Source organism: Macaca mulatta, chromosome 9 (assembly GCF_049350105.2).
Source record: "Macaca mulatta isolate MMU2019108-1 chromosome 9, T2T-MMU8v2.0, whole genome shotgun sequence".
NCBI classification, from domain to species: domain Eukaryota; kingdom Metazoa; phylum Chordata; class Mammalia; order Primates; family Cercopithecidae; genus Macaca; species Macaca mulatta.
The window spans coordinates 62,767,899-62,782,997 of record NC_133414.1 but is presented as its reverse complement, the minus strand read 5'-3'; the positions used below and the strand labels follow the sequence as shown (position 1 = coordinate 62,782,997).

Here is a 15,099-nt window from a genome sequence, read left to right as displayed (position 1 = left end):
TCTAGCTAGGTCAGGGAAGTTCTCATAAATGATATCCTGGAATATATTTCCCACATTGCTTATACTCTCTTCATCTCTTTCAGGGACACCAATGAGTCATAGATCTGGTCTCTTTACATAATCCCATATTTCTCAGAGGTTTTGTTCCTTCCTTTGTATTTTATTTTCTTCATTCTTGTCTGCCTGTCTTCTTTCAGAAAGCCAGTCTTCAACCCCTGAGATACTTTCCCACTTGGTCTATTCTGCTATTAATGAAATTCTTGTAGTGTGTTTTTTTAGCTCTATCAAGTTGGTTACAACATTCTTTTCTGTACTGACTATTTTGTCTGTTGGCTCCTGCATTGTTTTATCATGATTCTTAGCTTCCTTAGATTGGCTTTCAACATACTCTTGCATCTTGATCATCTTCATTCCTATCCATATTCTGAATTCTATTTCTGTAATTTCAGTCATCTCAGCCTGGTTCAGACCCTTTGCTGGAGAAGTGGTACAGCTGTTTGGAGGAAAGAAGGCACTCTGGTTTTTTTGGGTTGTGAGAGTTCTTGCACTGGTTCTTTTTTGTCTTTGCAGGGTTATGTTCCTTCATTCTTTGAAGTTGCTGACCTTTGGATGGATTTTTTTTCCTTTTATCCTATTTGATGACCTTGAGGGTTTCACTGTTATGTAAGGTGGATTCAGTCAATTGGCTTCATTTCTGGAAGATTTTAGAGAGCCAACACTTAGTTCCCAGCTCCTGGACTGCATGCTTAAACTCTGGAGGACTTGTGTTGAGCCCCAACTTTGTTCTGTCTTCTTGAGGTTAAGAATCCACTGCACTGGGTGAGCCAAGATGCTCTCATTAGACTGCTGGTCACTACACACTAATGGGTAATGTCAGCCAAGGCATTTAGTAGTGCAGAGACAGTGGAATCCATCCTCGTTTGCATGTGCCAGCAGCAGTGGCAGCAGCAGCACGGCTGCAGTAGGGTGCTAGTGGGTGCTGGTGTGCCTGCCTCTGTGCCAGCATTTACCACAGTGGCAAAGGGAACACAGCTTGCATGGTGGGGGCCCCTGCTGGTGACTACGTGTGGTTGCAGTGGTAGTGGTGTTGACAAGGGAGCAGGGTGCTGGGGAGCATCAGCACTGGGGAGAGTCTGCTGTTCTCTATGCCTAGTTTCACTTGGGGTAGTGCTGGCAAATGGGTGGGGCACTGGCAGGGGCGGGGTTGGGGCTGGTTGGCTCTGTGTCTCAGTTTCAGGGCAGGGTGTACACATACACGCAGGCTGGCAGGACAAGATAAGCAAAACCTGCCCGTGCACACATGTGCTGGCAAAGCCATGTGGGGTGTTTCCGTGGGCCTGGGGGAAGATGCAATGTGGAAGGAGTGTGAGGGCTGGTGTGTGGCCCTGGGGGCTGCCCCGGGGGAGCCCTTCGCATTTCAGGCATGGTCCACCAGCACTGGAGCTATGATGTAGGCCCCTAGGGCGCTCAAGGCTTCCCTGCAATCAGGCATGGCCAGGGTGGGCCCTGAGAGAGGCCAGCGAACTAAGGAGTGCTCAGGTAGTACCAGCCCTGCCTGATGAGTAAGACTGCTCTGCGAAGTTCAGGCCCAACGGTTCCCCTAGGGCGAAAGTCTCCTGTGGGAGCAAGTTGAGTCTAGAGGGGTGGCCGTCCCTGGCTGTGCTCCACTACAGCTGCTCCTGCTGCAAACCCTCTGGGTTCATCACCTGGCTACTGCCCTGGCCACTTCTCTAAGCGTATCTCCCTTACGACTCCAGTGTCCATGGTGGTCAAAGGATCTCCTGCCAGGATTCCAGAGGCTGGTCGTAAGAAGCGTTGCTCCTTGCCAGTTCAACTCACCCTTTACCCCAGATCATTGGGGGCTAGGAATGAGTTCCTGGGTGCAGTAGCCCCATGCAGGCCTCCCAGCTTCCTCCCCCTTTAGCCTAGCTTCTGTGTCTTCCCTCCATCCACTCTCAGTGCCTTCCCTCTGAAGATCCGTTAGGACTGCACCAGTCAAATCAGTCCCTCGGTGGCAGCTGTTGCACCTGGCTGCATCTAGTTGGCCATCTTAACATGTATATTTCCATAACTGATTTTTGTGTGTTGATTTTGTACCCTGCAATTTTGCTGAATTAAAATTAGCTCTAGTAGGTTTATTTATTTGTTTGTTTGTTTTTGAGATAGAGTCTGGCTCTGTCAACCAGGCTGGAGTACAGTGGTGCAATCTTTGGCTCACCATAACCTCCACCTCCTGGCTCAAGTGATCTTCCTACCTCAGCCTTCTGAGTAGCTGGGACTACAGGCGTGAGCCACCACACCTTGCTAGTTTTTGTACTTTTTGAGAGATGGGGCTTTGCCATGTTGCCCAGGCTGGTCTTGAACTCCTGGGCTCAAGCAACCTGCCTGCGTTAACATCCCAAAATGTTGGGATTGCAGGTGTGAGCCACCATGCCTGGCTAGTAGGTTCATGTTTGTGTATATGTGTGTGTGTATTCTATGGAATTTTCTGAATATAGAATCATGTCATCTGACAATAGAGTTTCACTTCTTCCTTTCCAATTTAGATGCTTTTATATCTTTTTCTTGTCCAATTTTCTTGGCTGAGACTTCCAGTACAATGTTGAGTAGTAGTGGTGAAAGTGAGAATCTTTGTTTTGTTCCTGTGCTTAAGGGGAATGCTTTCCATTTTTCACCAATGAATATGTTAGCTATGGATTTTTTTCATAAATGCTCTTTGTTCTTTTTGAGAAATTCCTTCTATTCCTAGCTGAATGTTTTTATTATGAAAGGGTGTTCAATTTTGTCAACTACTTTCTCTGCATCTATTGAGATGATAATACGTTTTCCCCCTTTGTTTCACTAATGTGGTGCATTACATCGATTGATCTCTTAGGTTGAACTCCTCTTGCATTCCTAGGATTAGTCCCACCTGGTCATGGTGTGTAGCACTTTTAGTGAGCTGCTGGCTTTGGTTTGCTAGTATTTAATTCAGCATTTTTGTGTCTATATTCATAAAGGATATTGGTGTGTAGTTTTTTCTTTTTGAGACGGAGTTTAGCTCTTGTCGCTTAGGCTGTAGCGCAATGGCATGATCTTGGTTCACTGCAACCTCCGCCTCCCAGGTTCAAGTGATTCTCCTGCCTCAGTCTCCCTAGTAGCTGGGATTACAGGCGCCCGCCATGACACCTGGCTAATTTTTGTATTTTTAGTAGAGACGGTGTTTCACCATGTTGGCCAGGCTGGTCTCGAACTCCTGACCTCGTGATCATCCCACCTTCGGCCTCCCAAAGTGCTGGGATTATAGGTGTGAGCCACCGTGCCTGGACCCCAGGTTTATAGTTTACTTTGTTTGCAGGCGTCTTTGGTTTTGGTATCAGGGTAATACTGGCCTCATAGAAAGTATTAGAAGTATTCTCTCATCTTCTATTTTTTTGGAACGGTTTGTGAAGGATTAGTGTTAATTCTCCTTTAAGTGTTTGTTAGAATTCATCAGTGAAGCCCCAGGGCCTGGACTTTTTGTTTTTTTGTTGTTCATTTTTATTGTGGTAAAATATACATAACATAAAATTTATAATTTTAACCATTTTTAAGTGTACATTTCAGTACCATTAAGTATATTCATATTGTTGTACAACCATCACCACTATCCATCTCTAGAACATTTTCATTATTCCATACTGAAACTCTGTACCCACTAAACAGTAACTGCCCATTCTTTGCCCCCAGCCCCTGGTATTCATTGTTCTACTTTCTGTCTGTATGTGTTGGGAGATTTTTGATTACTGATTAATCTATGTACTTGTTACAGGTCTATTGAGATTTTCTATTTCTTCTTAAGTCATATTTGGTAATTTGTGTATTTCTAGGAATCTGTACATTTTATCTAGATGTCTAATATGTTGGAATACAATTTTTCATAGTATTGTCTTAAAAATCTTTAAAATTTCTGTAAGGTCGGTAATAATGTCTCCATTTTCTTTCTGAGTTTAGTTATTTGCTATTCTCTTTTTTTTTTTCTGAGTCATACTAAAGGCTCATCAAATTTGTTGCTTTTTGTTTCCATGAACCAACTTTTTGTTTTGACAATTCTTTTTCCTTTATTCTCTATTTCATTCTGCTCTAATCTCTAGTGTTTCCTTCCTTTAGAAGCTGGCTGTAGGTTTAGTTGGCTCTTCTTTTACACCTTAGGTCAAGCTTGTCCTGCACGAAGCTCAGGACAGCTTTGAATGCAGCCCAACACAAATTCACAAACTTTGCAAATAACTGAAAACATTATGAGATTTTCTTGGGAATTTTTTTTTTTTTTTTTAGTTCATCATTTATCGTTAGGGTTAATGTATTTTGTATGTGGCCCAAGACAGTTCTTCTTTCAATGTGTTCCAATGTGGCCAGGGAAACCAAAGGATTAAACACCCCTTAGGTGTAAAGTTAGGTTGTTAATTTGAGATCGTTCTTTTTTTCTTTTCTTTTCTTTTTGAGACAGTCTGTCACCAGGCTTGAGTGCAGTGGTGCGATCTCAGCCCACCTGGGATTACAGGTGTGTGCCACCACGCCCAGCTAATTTTTTGTATTTTAGTAGAGACGGGATTTCACCATGTTGACCAGGATGGTCTTGATCTCCTGACCTCGTGATCTGCCCACCTCAGCCTCCCAAAGTGCTGGGGTTACAGGCATGAGCTACCGTGCCTGGCCTTTTTTTTTTTTTTTTAATAAAACAAATATAAAATACTTCACAAATTTGCATGTCATCCTTGCACAGGGGCCAGGCTAATCTCTGTATTTTTCCAATTTTAGTATATGTGCTGACGAAGTGAGCATGAGATCGTTCTTTTTTAATGTAAGTATTTAAAGCTATAAATTTCACTGAGTACCCCTGTCACACCATCTCATAAATTTTGGTATCTTGCATTTTATTTTAATTCATCTGAAAGTATTTCAATTTCTCTAGTCATTTCTTTGAGCCACTGGTCGTTTAAGAATATTGTTTAACTTTCACTTATTTGCAAATTCTCCAGGTTTTCCTGTTATTGACTTCTAGCTTCATTACACTTTTGTAGGAAAAGACACTTTGTATAATTTTTTTTTGTTTTGTTTTGTTTTGTTTTTTAGACAAGAGTCTTGCTCTGTTGCTCAAGGTGGAATACCGTGGCGTGATCTCGGCTCACTGCAACGTCTGCCTCCCGGATTCAAGCGATCCTCCTGACTCAGCTTCCCAAGTAGCTGGGATTACAGGCACCTGCCACCACGCCCAGCCAATTTTTTGTATTTTTTAGTAGAGATGGGGTTTCACCATGTTGGCCAGGCTGATCTTGAACTCCTGACCGCAGGTCATCCACCTGCCTTGGCCTCCCAAAGTGCTGGGATTACAGGCGTGAGCCACCAAGCCTGTCCTGTTTTGTTTTTCTGAGACAGGCCCCACTCTGTCCTGCAGGCTGGGGTGTAGTGGTATGATCTCAGGTCACTACAGCCTCTGCCTTCCAGGCTCATGCCATCCTCCTGCCTCAGCCTCCTGAGTAGCTGGGGCTACAGGCATTCACCACCACTATAGCCGGCTAATTCTTAAATTTTTTTTTGGTAGAGACAGGGTTTCACCATGTTGTCAGGGCTGGTCTTGAATTCATGGGCTCAAGTGATCTGCCGTTATGCCTCACAAAGTGCTGGGATTACAGCTGTGAGCCACCATACCTGGCCCTTTGTATAATTTTGACCTTTTAAAATATATTGAGAATTGTTTTGTGGCCTAACATATGATATATCATGGGGAATGTTCCATATGCACTTGAGAATATATATTCTGCTCTTGTTAGATGGAGAGCTTTCTATATGTCTGTTAGGTCTAGTTGGTTTAGTGTGTTGTTCAATTCCTCTAGTTCCTTACTGATTTTGTCTAGATGTTATATTTATTGAAGGTGGGGTATTGGCTGGGCGCAGTAAGTCAGGCCTGTAATCCCAGCACTTTGGGATTCTGAGGTGGGAGAATTGCTTGAACTTGGGCATTTGAGACCAGCCTGGGCAACATGACGAAACCCCATCTCCACAAAAAATACACAAATTGGCCGCGTGTGGTGGTGTGTGCCTATAGTTCCAGCTACTGGGGAAGCTGAGGTTGGAGAATCACTTGAGTCTGGGAGGCAGAGGCTGCAGTGAGCTGTGATAGAGCCACCGCACTCCAGCCTGTATTGAAGTCTCCATTATTGTAAAACTATTTCTTCCTTCAATTTTATTAGTTTGCTTTGTGCATTTTGGAGCCCCCCTTTTTTTTGGTTCATGTGTTTATAATTGTTAATTTTCTCATGATTTGACTCTCTTACCAACATAAAATGTTTTTCTGTAACATTTTTTGGCTTAAAATCTATTTTGTCTGGTATTAGTATAGCCACCCCAGCTCTCTTTTGGTCACTATTTGCGTGGATTATCTCTTTCCATCTTTTCACTTTCAACCAATTTGTGTCTTTGGGTCTACAGTGAGTATTTTGTAAGTTGCATATTTGGATCATGTATTACATCATTAAAAAAAATCAGTTCTGCTGATCTTTCTATTGGTGAGATTATTTACATTTAAAGTGATTACTGAAACAAAAAGTTACTTGACCGGGCACGGTGGCTCCTGCCTGGAGATGAGGCTGCAGTGAGCCATGATCACACCACTGCTCTTCAGCCTGGGGACAGAGTGAGACCGGCTCAAAAACAAAAAACAAAAACTTGCTTATGGTTGGACTCACGCCTGTAATCCTATCACTTTGGGATGCTGAGCTGGGCAGACTGCTTGAGGCCAGGAGTTTGAGACCAGCCTGGGCAACATAGCAAGACTCCTGTCTCTACAAAAAATAGAAAAATCACCTGGGTTTGGTGGTGCACACCTGTGGTTCCAGCTACTCAGGAGGCTGAGGTGGGTGGATCAGCTGAGCCTGCGGAGGTCAAGGTTGTAGCGAGCTGATTGTGCCACGGCTCTCCAGCCTGGGCAACAGAGCCAGACCCTGTCTCAAAAAAACCCAAAATAGGCTGGGCGCAGTGGCTCATGCGGTGAGTGTACCCAGCACTTTGGGAGGCCGAGGCGGGTGGACCACTTGAGGTCAGGAACCCGAGACTAGCCTGGCCAATGTTGTGAAATCCCGTCTCCACTAAAAATGCAAAAAACTGCCTGGCTGTGGTGGCGGGCGCCTGCAATCCCAGCTACTCAGGAGGCTGAGAATCACTTGAACCTGGGAGGCAAAGGCTGCAGTGAGCTGAGAATGAAACACTGTGCTCCAGCCTGAGTGACAGAGCAAGATTCCGTCGCAAACAAACCCCAAAAAAGAAAAACAGAAAAACCCACACACCAACGAGCTTACTTATGTCATCACGCTGTTCAGTTTCTACATAAAGTGTTTTGCTCCTCAATACCTTCTTTTGTGCTTGGTTAATGATTTATCCTGTAATAGTTTGAACCTTTCTTAAATCCTTTTCTGTATATTTTAAAAGTTTTTTTTAGTGGGTACTATGAAGATTTCATTTAACATGCTGAGTTCGAAGTCCAGTTCAGACTGATACCAACTTAGCTTCAACAGCATACATTAACTCTGCTCCTTTCTCTGTCCCCTACCTGTATTGTTACAAATTATGTCTTTAAACAATTAGTGCCTATTAACATAGATGCATATTATTTTATGCATGGTTTTTAAATCATAAAGGAGAAAGGAATAATATACCCAAAATACAACCATACTAGTTTTTATATTTAGCTATATAGTTGCCTTCACCAGTGATCTTTATTTCTTCATATAGTTCTGAGTTACATCTTGCGTCCTTTCATTTTAGCCTGAAGGACTCGCTTTAGCTTTTTTTTTTTTTTTTTGAGCCTGAGTCTTGCTCTGTTGTCCAGGCTGGAGTGCAGTGGTACCATCTCCGCTCACTGTAACCTCTGCCTCCTGGGTTCAAGCGATTCTCCTGCCTGAGCCTTCTAAGTAGTTGGGATTACAAGCCCGTGCGATCATACATGGCTAATTTTTGTATTTTTAGTAGAGATGGGGTTTCACCATATTGGCCAGGCTGGTCTCAAACTCTTGACCTCAGGTGATTTGCCCAAAGTGCTGGGATTACAGGTATGAGCCACTGTGCCCAGCCAAGCATTCTTATATTTTTATTCATTTATTATTTTTTTTAGTGACAGGTTCTTGCTCTGTCAAACAGGCTGGAGTGCAGTGGTGTCATCATAGCTCACTGTAATCTCCAACTTCTGGTCTCAAGCGAGCCTCTACTACTACAGATGCACACCACCATGCCCAGCTAATGTTTTAAATTTATGTTTTGTAGAGATGGGGTCTTACTGGTTGTCTGGGCTAGTCAGCTGCTGGCTGCAAGCAATCCTTCTGTCTCAGCCTCCTGAGTAGCTAGGACCACAGGCCTGAGCCACCCTGCCTGGTTATTTTTATTTTGTAGAGATGGGGTCTCCTTATGTCACCCAGGCTGGTTGTGGACTCCTGGCCTCACGTGATTCCACTTCAGCCTCCCAAGGTGCTGAAATTACAGGCGTGAGCCGCTATGCTGGACTCCCCCAATCCCCCCCCACCTTTTTTTTTCTTGAGATGTAGTCTTGCTCTGTTGCCCAGGCTGGAGTGCAGTGGTGCCATCTCCGCCTCCCAGGCTCAAGCAATTCTGTCTTTGCCTCAGTCAGCTGGGACTACATGTGCATGCCACCATGCCCAGCTAATTTTTTTTGTATTTTTATTAGAAATGGGGTTTCACCATGTTGGCCAGGCTGATCTCGAACTCCTGACCTCAGGTGGTCCGCCTGCCTTGGCCTCCCAAAGTGCTGGGATTACAGGCGTGAGCCACCGTTCCTGACCCCAGCTCCACTTTTGCATTCTATTTTTTTTTCTTTCCTGAAAGTAATATGGGGAGACTTTAGCATTCTTTATAACACAAGTTTACCAGTGATAAACTCCCTTGACTTTTTTGGGAATGTCTTAATGTTTCCTTCATTTTTAGAGGTTATTTTTTGCCAGATACAGGATTCTTGGTTGATTTTTTCCTGTCAGTATTTTTAATATATCATCTATCGGTGGGAGAGAGGGGAAGAAGTATCCTACTGCCTTCTGTACTCCGTGATTTCTGATAAGCAACTGTTAATCTTACTGAAGATCCCTTGTACAGGATGAATTACTTATCTCTTGCTGCTTTTCTGTCTTTAACTTTCTACAATTTGATTATAATGTGTCTCAGTGTGGATCTCTGAGTTTATCCTGCTTTGAATTTGTTGAGCATCTTGAATGTGTAGATTCACAACTCCCATCAAATGTGGGATATTTTTGGTCACTATTTCTTAAAAAAGTCTTTCTAGGCCAGGCACAGTGGCTCACACCTGTAATCCCAGCACTTTGGGAGGCCAAGGTGAGTGAATGCTTGAGCCTGGGAGTTCAAGACTGGCCTGCGCAACATGGCGAGACCTTGTCTCTCCAAAAAATACAGAAATTAGCTGTGCTTTGTGGTAGTATGTGCTATAGTCCTGGTGCTATATACCCAGCTACCTGTGAGGCTGACTATAGCTGGTGCTATAGTCCCAGCTACTTGGGAGGCTGAAGGGGGAGGATTACTTGAGCCTAGGAGTAGAGACTGCAGTTAGCCATGAGCTGTGACATCACACCAGTGCACTCCAGCCTGGACGACAGAGAGAGACTGTCTCAAAAGAAAAAAAAAAAAAAAAAAAAAAAGAGGGATATATCTGCATGGATTAGGCAATGGTTTCTTACATAAAACCTAAAGCACACCAACCAGAGGAAAAATAAATTATGCTTTCTCAAGATTAAAAAGGAGACTACCAAGAAAATGCAAAGACAACTAATAGATCGAGAGGAAATATTTGCAAATTATATACATGATAAAGGTCAATCAATTATCTAGAATACATATATATTTCAAAAATTCATTTAGAGATAGGATCTTGCTATGTTGTCTAGACTAGTGTTGAACTTCTGGGCTCAAGTGATCCTCCTGCCTCAGCCTTCTGAGTAGCTGAGACCATAGGCCTATACCACCACAACTGGCTGTGGAATATATAAAGAACCCTTACCACTCAATAATGTGGACAAAACCCAATTTAAAAATGAGCAAAGGCTTTAAATAGAATAAAAATGAAACATTTAAGACTGCTGAAAGTGGTTGCCTATGGGGAGTGGAAAATGGGAGGCAGGTGTCTGGATTGGAGGGGACGAGCTATTCTGAACAATAAACCTTGTATCACTATTTGGCTGTCTGGATCACAGTTCACAACAATGGATGAATTTGCTCCGCAGGGGTTATTTGGCAATCTGAATACATTTGTTAATAACTGAGGGATCTTCCTGACATCTAATATGTAGAGGCCAGGGATATTACTAAACATCATACAAGGCAGAGAGAGCCCCATAGCAAAGAATTACATAGCCTAAAATGTCAATAGTGCTGAGGTGAAAAATTGCGTAAAGTATGTTTGAGGCTGGGTGCGGTGGCTCATGCCTTTAATACCAACACTTTGGGAGGCTGAGGCAGGTGGATCAGTTGAGCTCAGGAGTTCGAGACCAGCCTGGCCAACATGGTGAAACCCTGTCTCTACTACTAATATAAAAATTAGCTGAGTGTGGTGGCACACGCCTGTAATCCCAGCTACACGGGAGGCTGAGGCAGGAGAATTGCTTGAACCTGGAAGGCGGAGGTTACAGTGAGCTGAGATCGCGCCACTGTACTCCAGCCTGGGTGACAGACTGAGATTTCATCTTAAAATAAATACATAAATGAAGTATGTTTGATAAAAGTACAAACACAAGTCAATAAATGTTACAAATTAAAAAATAATAAGAAAAATCTTTTGTACAATATCCACAGATGTAGCTTTCTTTCTTTCTCTTTCTTTTTTTGAGATGGAGTTTTGATCGTTGCTCAGGCTGGAGTGCAATGGCGCAATCTCAGCTCACTGCAACCTCCGCCTCTTGGGTTCAAGCAATTCTCCTGCCTCAGCTTCCCGAGTAGCTGGGATTACAGGCATGCGCCACCACGCCTGGCTAATTTTGTATTTTTTTTTCAGTAGAGATGTGGTTTCTCCATGTTGGTCAGTCTGGTCTCGAACTCCTGACCTCAGGTGATCCGCCCGCCTTGACCTCCCAAAGTGCTGGGATTACAGGCGCGAGCCACCGCGCCCGACCCACAGATGTAGTTTTCTTCATGTGCCATGCTTTGAACAGCAGGGCTGGGAAAGCCTGCCAGGGATGTTTAGAGAATATGGAATTCACTTGCTTGTGAGTTAAGATGCCAGGCTTTTTTAAAAAAAGTAAATCAGCTCTTTGGCTAGAATCCTAAATTAAAAAAAAAAAAAGGAAAAATATATTAAAAAGTAATTATCAATCCTACTAGTTAATGTGCCAAAAGCACTGAAAAATCATGCCTTTACTTTTCATCTCCTTAATCAGGGTAATTAGAATACACTCTGGTGTAGAGGATCATAAAGCAACAGTTAAGTCTTCTTCAGGTGCTATATAAGTCATCTATGGCTGTTTCAGAAGTAACTTGATTATTACATGTGAGTTTTTAAAATAACTGTAAATAGGTCATGCGCAATGGCTTATAACTGTAGTCCCAGCACTTTGGGAGGCTGAGGTTGGTGGATCACGAGGTCAGGAGCTCGAGACGGGCCTGGCCAATATGGTGAAACCCGATGTCTCCTAAAACTACAAGAATATTAACTGGGCGTGGTGACATGAGCCTATAGTCCCAGCTGCTTGGGAAGCTGAGGCAGAATTGCTTGAACCCAGGGGGCGGAGGTTGCAGTGAGCCGAGATGGTGCCACTGCACTCCAGCCTGGGCGACAAAGTGAGACTCTGTCACAAAAAGAAAAAAAAAGAAAAAAAGAAAAAAAGAAAAAAAATTGTAAATAAATCTGAAAAAATAAAATTTCTATATCAAGGTAAAAAGAGTAATTGACTGGAATTTTAAAAACTAAAAGCTTCAGGAGACAAATTTACTGACATTAGTGCTCTCATCTTTATATAACTAGCACACTATCAACAATACTCCTCAACATTAACCTTTAAAAAATTACTATTGGCCAGGCATGGTGGCTCATGCCTGTAATCTCAGTACTTTTGGAGGCCAAGGTAGGAGGATCACTTGAGTCCAGGAGTTTGAGACCCGCCTGGGCAACACAGGGAGACCTCATGTCTACAGAAAATAAAAACAATTAGCCAGGTGTATGTAGTGCCCATACCTGTGGTCCTAGCTACTCAGGAGGCTGAGGCAGGAGAACTACTTGAGCCCAGGAGGTAGAGGATGCAGTGAGCTGTGATTACACCACCACACTCCAGCCTGGGTGACACAGCAAGAACCTGTCTCAAAAAACAAAAATTGCCCCCTCAAGGCAAAAAAACGGTACTTCCAATATCCAATATATATCCAACTTCCAATATATAGTCAAAGGCCACCACTAAGACTTATCCTACATTCACATGACTTGAATCTGCTGCCCCACCCACCATTATTTGAACATTCTGGAACTGGTTTTTGTATCACTTTTCCCCTTACACATTTTAGTAGCCCACCTAGAGTGCAGATAGACACCACCAGGCTGGGGAAGGGCTCACTATGCCCATATACTGGGGGCCTTTTATCTGACTGACCCAATGCCAGGAGCATGCAGAGGCGGAACTGCGAAACACAGACAAAGACCAGTGAAAGTCAGGCTTCACATTGGCAGTTAGTAACTGGTGGAACTCTAGAATTCAGTTCTGATTACAGTTACTATTATCTCTTCAATAGTTGTTACATTCTGTGGCTAAATTATTCCACATAAAATCTCCTTTAGTGAAAAACGGCACTAAAAGTTGCTTCAGTATATCGGCTTTAAACATTGGAGCCTCTTCCTCAAGAACAGCTATAGATATTATTTAATAAAATACAAAATAATTCGAGAATAAAGACTAAGAGATCATTTCTATAGTTCATTACTAGGGAAGTTTCTCGGAATATGTAGAGCTCCGAAAAAGAAAAAAAAAAAAAAAAGAATTCAAGCATAAAATCTGGGCAGCTCAAAATAAAGTGGAAGGAAATGTTATATACGTGGTCGCTATAAACATTTCAGAAATCCAATTGCAGTATTATAACTTAGGAAAAGAGAAACTACCACATGTAAAAAAAACACAAGAGAAGAAACCTAAGTTTTAGAAAATATAGACTTTTAATAACTGCTTTTATCACCAGGTTAAGCCATGCAGTTAAAAAGTAGTTAGAAATTTCTCAAGGGTGTTATAGTTAAAAAGATAAAAAGCTCATTCTTACACATATAGTATCTAGCACTTCACAGGGACACTACTGCTCAAAAGGCCCTGGCCAAATAACTCCCAAACGAAACACTCACCCAAGGTTGTTTTCAGCCCACTGTTAGCGACGCTGGGTGCAGAATGGAAAACCTCTAAAAGGAGAGGACACAAAGTCAGGTGAGTAGGGCCATTGACAATGCTCAGAGCCAGCCAGACTCCAAACAGGGAGCCCAAGTGGTTTTCTTCTGGGACACTCTACTTGAATTACTGTTTAATTAGTCAACCACAGATCTTCCAAAGAGAACAATTAGTAACATGATAAAAAGGTTACTGCATTCTTTGGACTATGTGTCATAATTATACTTAGCAAATTCTGACAGTTTTAACGAAAATGGCCTCCACCACTTTGCAGGTATGAAGAAAACTTAATTATCCACAGGGCTTTTAATGTTTGCTGGACAATACATGACTGATAAGCTATAAATGACACTTTTATAATAAAAAATATTAGTTTTTTCCATTAATAATTTTTGTAGGCATTCACTATTTCAGTCAAGGTTAGGCTTGTTAAGTGATTAAAGGCAATTTTATTACAGCAGCATGTACTTATTTTATTCTAAAATAATAAAATGCATAAAGAGAAACAGCTTTTATATTTGTTTGCAACCTGCAAAATTCAGTTATTTTGCATATAAAAATACTAAGAACTCACTTCAAGACCATGCCACTTTCTGAAAAGGCCACACACCTACTTCTTAAATGTGTTAAAGTTACAGCGTGTCCCAGACTCGTCCAGAGCGAAATAAGCAAGCAACTGACTGCTCTTGCCTGTCCCTTCCCCAGCAATAGGACTGATTGTGTTGGGAAAAGCCACAGAGCAAGGCTGCACAGCCAGATGGAGGAGACTTTTTATTTAAAGGCAAAATACCCAAATGGCTCTCTGGTGTAGGTGATTTCTACTTTCACACTCAGCTTGTACATGATCCCCTAACCTTAACTTCTTTCTCCTTCACTTCCAAAATCCTTCACAATCCAAATCCAGCCCCTGATTTGGATTGACTTGTTGAGAATGGTATCCATTATTACTGAGTCAGGAGAGAAAGGGATTTCTGTGGTTACATGTAAACTTGTGATAGGTCTGCAGAAGTTACAGGTGAAGAGGGTAGTGAGGAAGTCAGCCACGATCCATCTATGTGAAGGTCACACCAGCTTCATTGTACACTTTGAAGACTTTCTCAATGGCATTGACATAGGCAGCTGTTCTCAGGTCCAATCCCAGGTTATACTTCATGGCTGTGCGCATAATTTGCTGAAAAGAAAGAGAAAATGCAGTGAAGATGATCCTGACTCAAGGGGCCAGGCCAAAAACACACAAGGCCGAGACAGGCCTGGTCCAAGTTACCTTCTCAGTGTTTCAAGGCAGGACTTGGGCAGCCAAAGACAAACTACTGTAGCAGCAGAACTTCTAGGCAGGAGGGCCTAATTCTCTGGACTTAACAATGGGGTGGCTGGGTGCAGTGGCTCACGCCTGTAATCCCAGCACTTTGGGAGGCCGAGGCAAGTGGATCACTGCTGGAGGTAAGGAGTTCAAGACCAGCCTGACCAACATGGTGAAACCCCATCTCTACTAAAAATACAAAAAAATTAGCCGGGCATGGGGGTGGATGCCTGTAATCGCAGCTACTCAGGAGGCTGAGGCAGGAGAATTGCTTGAACCCAAGAGGCGGTGGTTGCAGTGAGCTGAGATCGCACCATTGCCCTCCAGCTGGGTGACACAGCGAGACTCCATCTCAAAAAACAAAACAAAAAAACAAAACAAAAATTAGTTGGGCATGGTGGCTCACGCCTGTAATCC

At 42.9% G+C, this 15,099-nt stretch overlaps 1 protein-coding gene and 1 non-coding gene across 2 annotated transcripts in view; both read right to left on the bottom strand.

Annotated features, from left to right (window-relative positions):
- Positions 1-4,696: 4,696 nt before the first annotated feature.
- LOC114670283 (U6 spliceosomal RNA) lies at positions 4,697-4,800 on the bottom strand. Its single transcript, XR_003719751.1, has one exon. It is a non-coding gene; the product is annotated as a U6 spliceosomal RNA (small nuclear RNA).
- An 8,343-nt stretch (positions 4,801-13,143) lies between these two features.
- The window catches only part of GLUD1 (glutamate dehydrogenase 1), a 29,371-nt gene continuing 27,415 nt past the window's right edge, over positions 13,144-15,099 (bottom strand). Inside the window, exon 10 of the mRNA XM_077946423.1 lies at positions 13,144-14,553. The gene's annotated coding sequence lies outside the window, so the exon portion shown is untranslated. The remainder of the gene's footprint in view (positions 14,554-15,099) is intronic.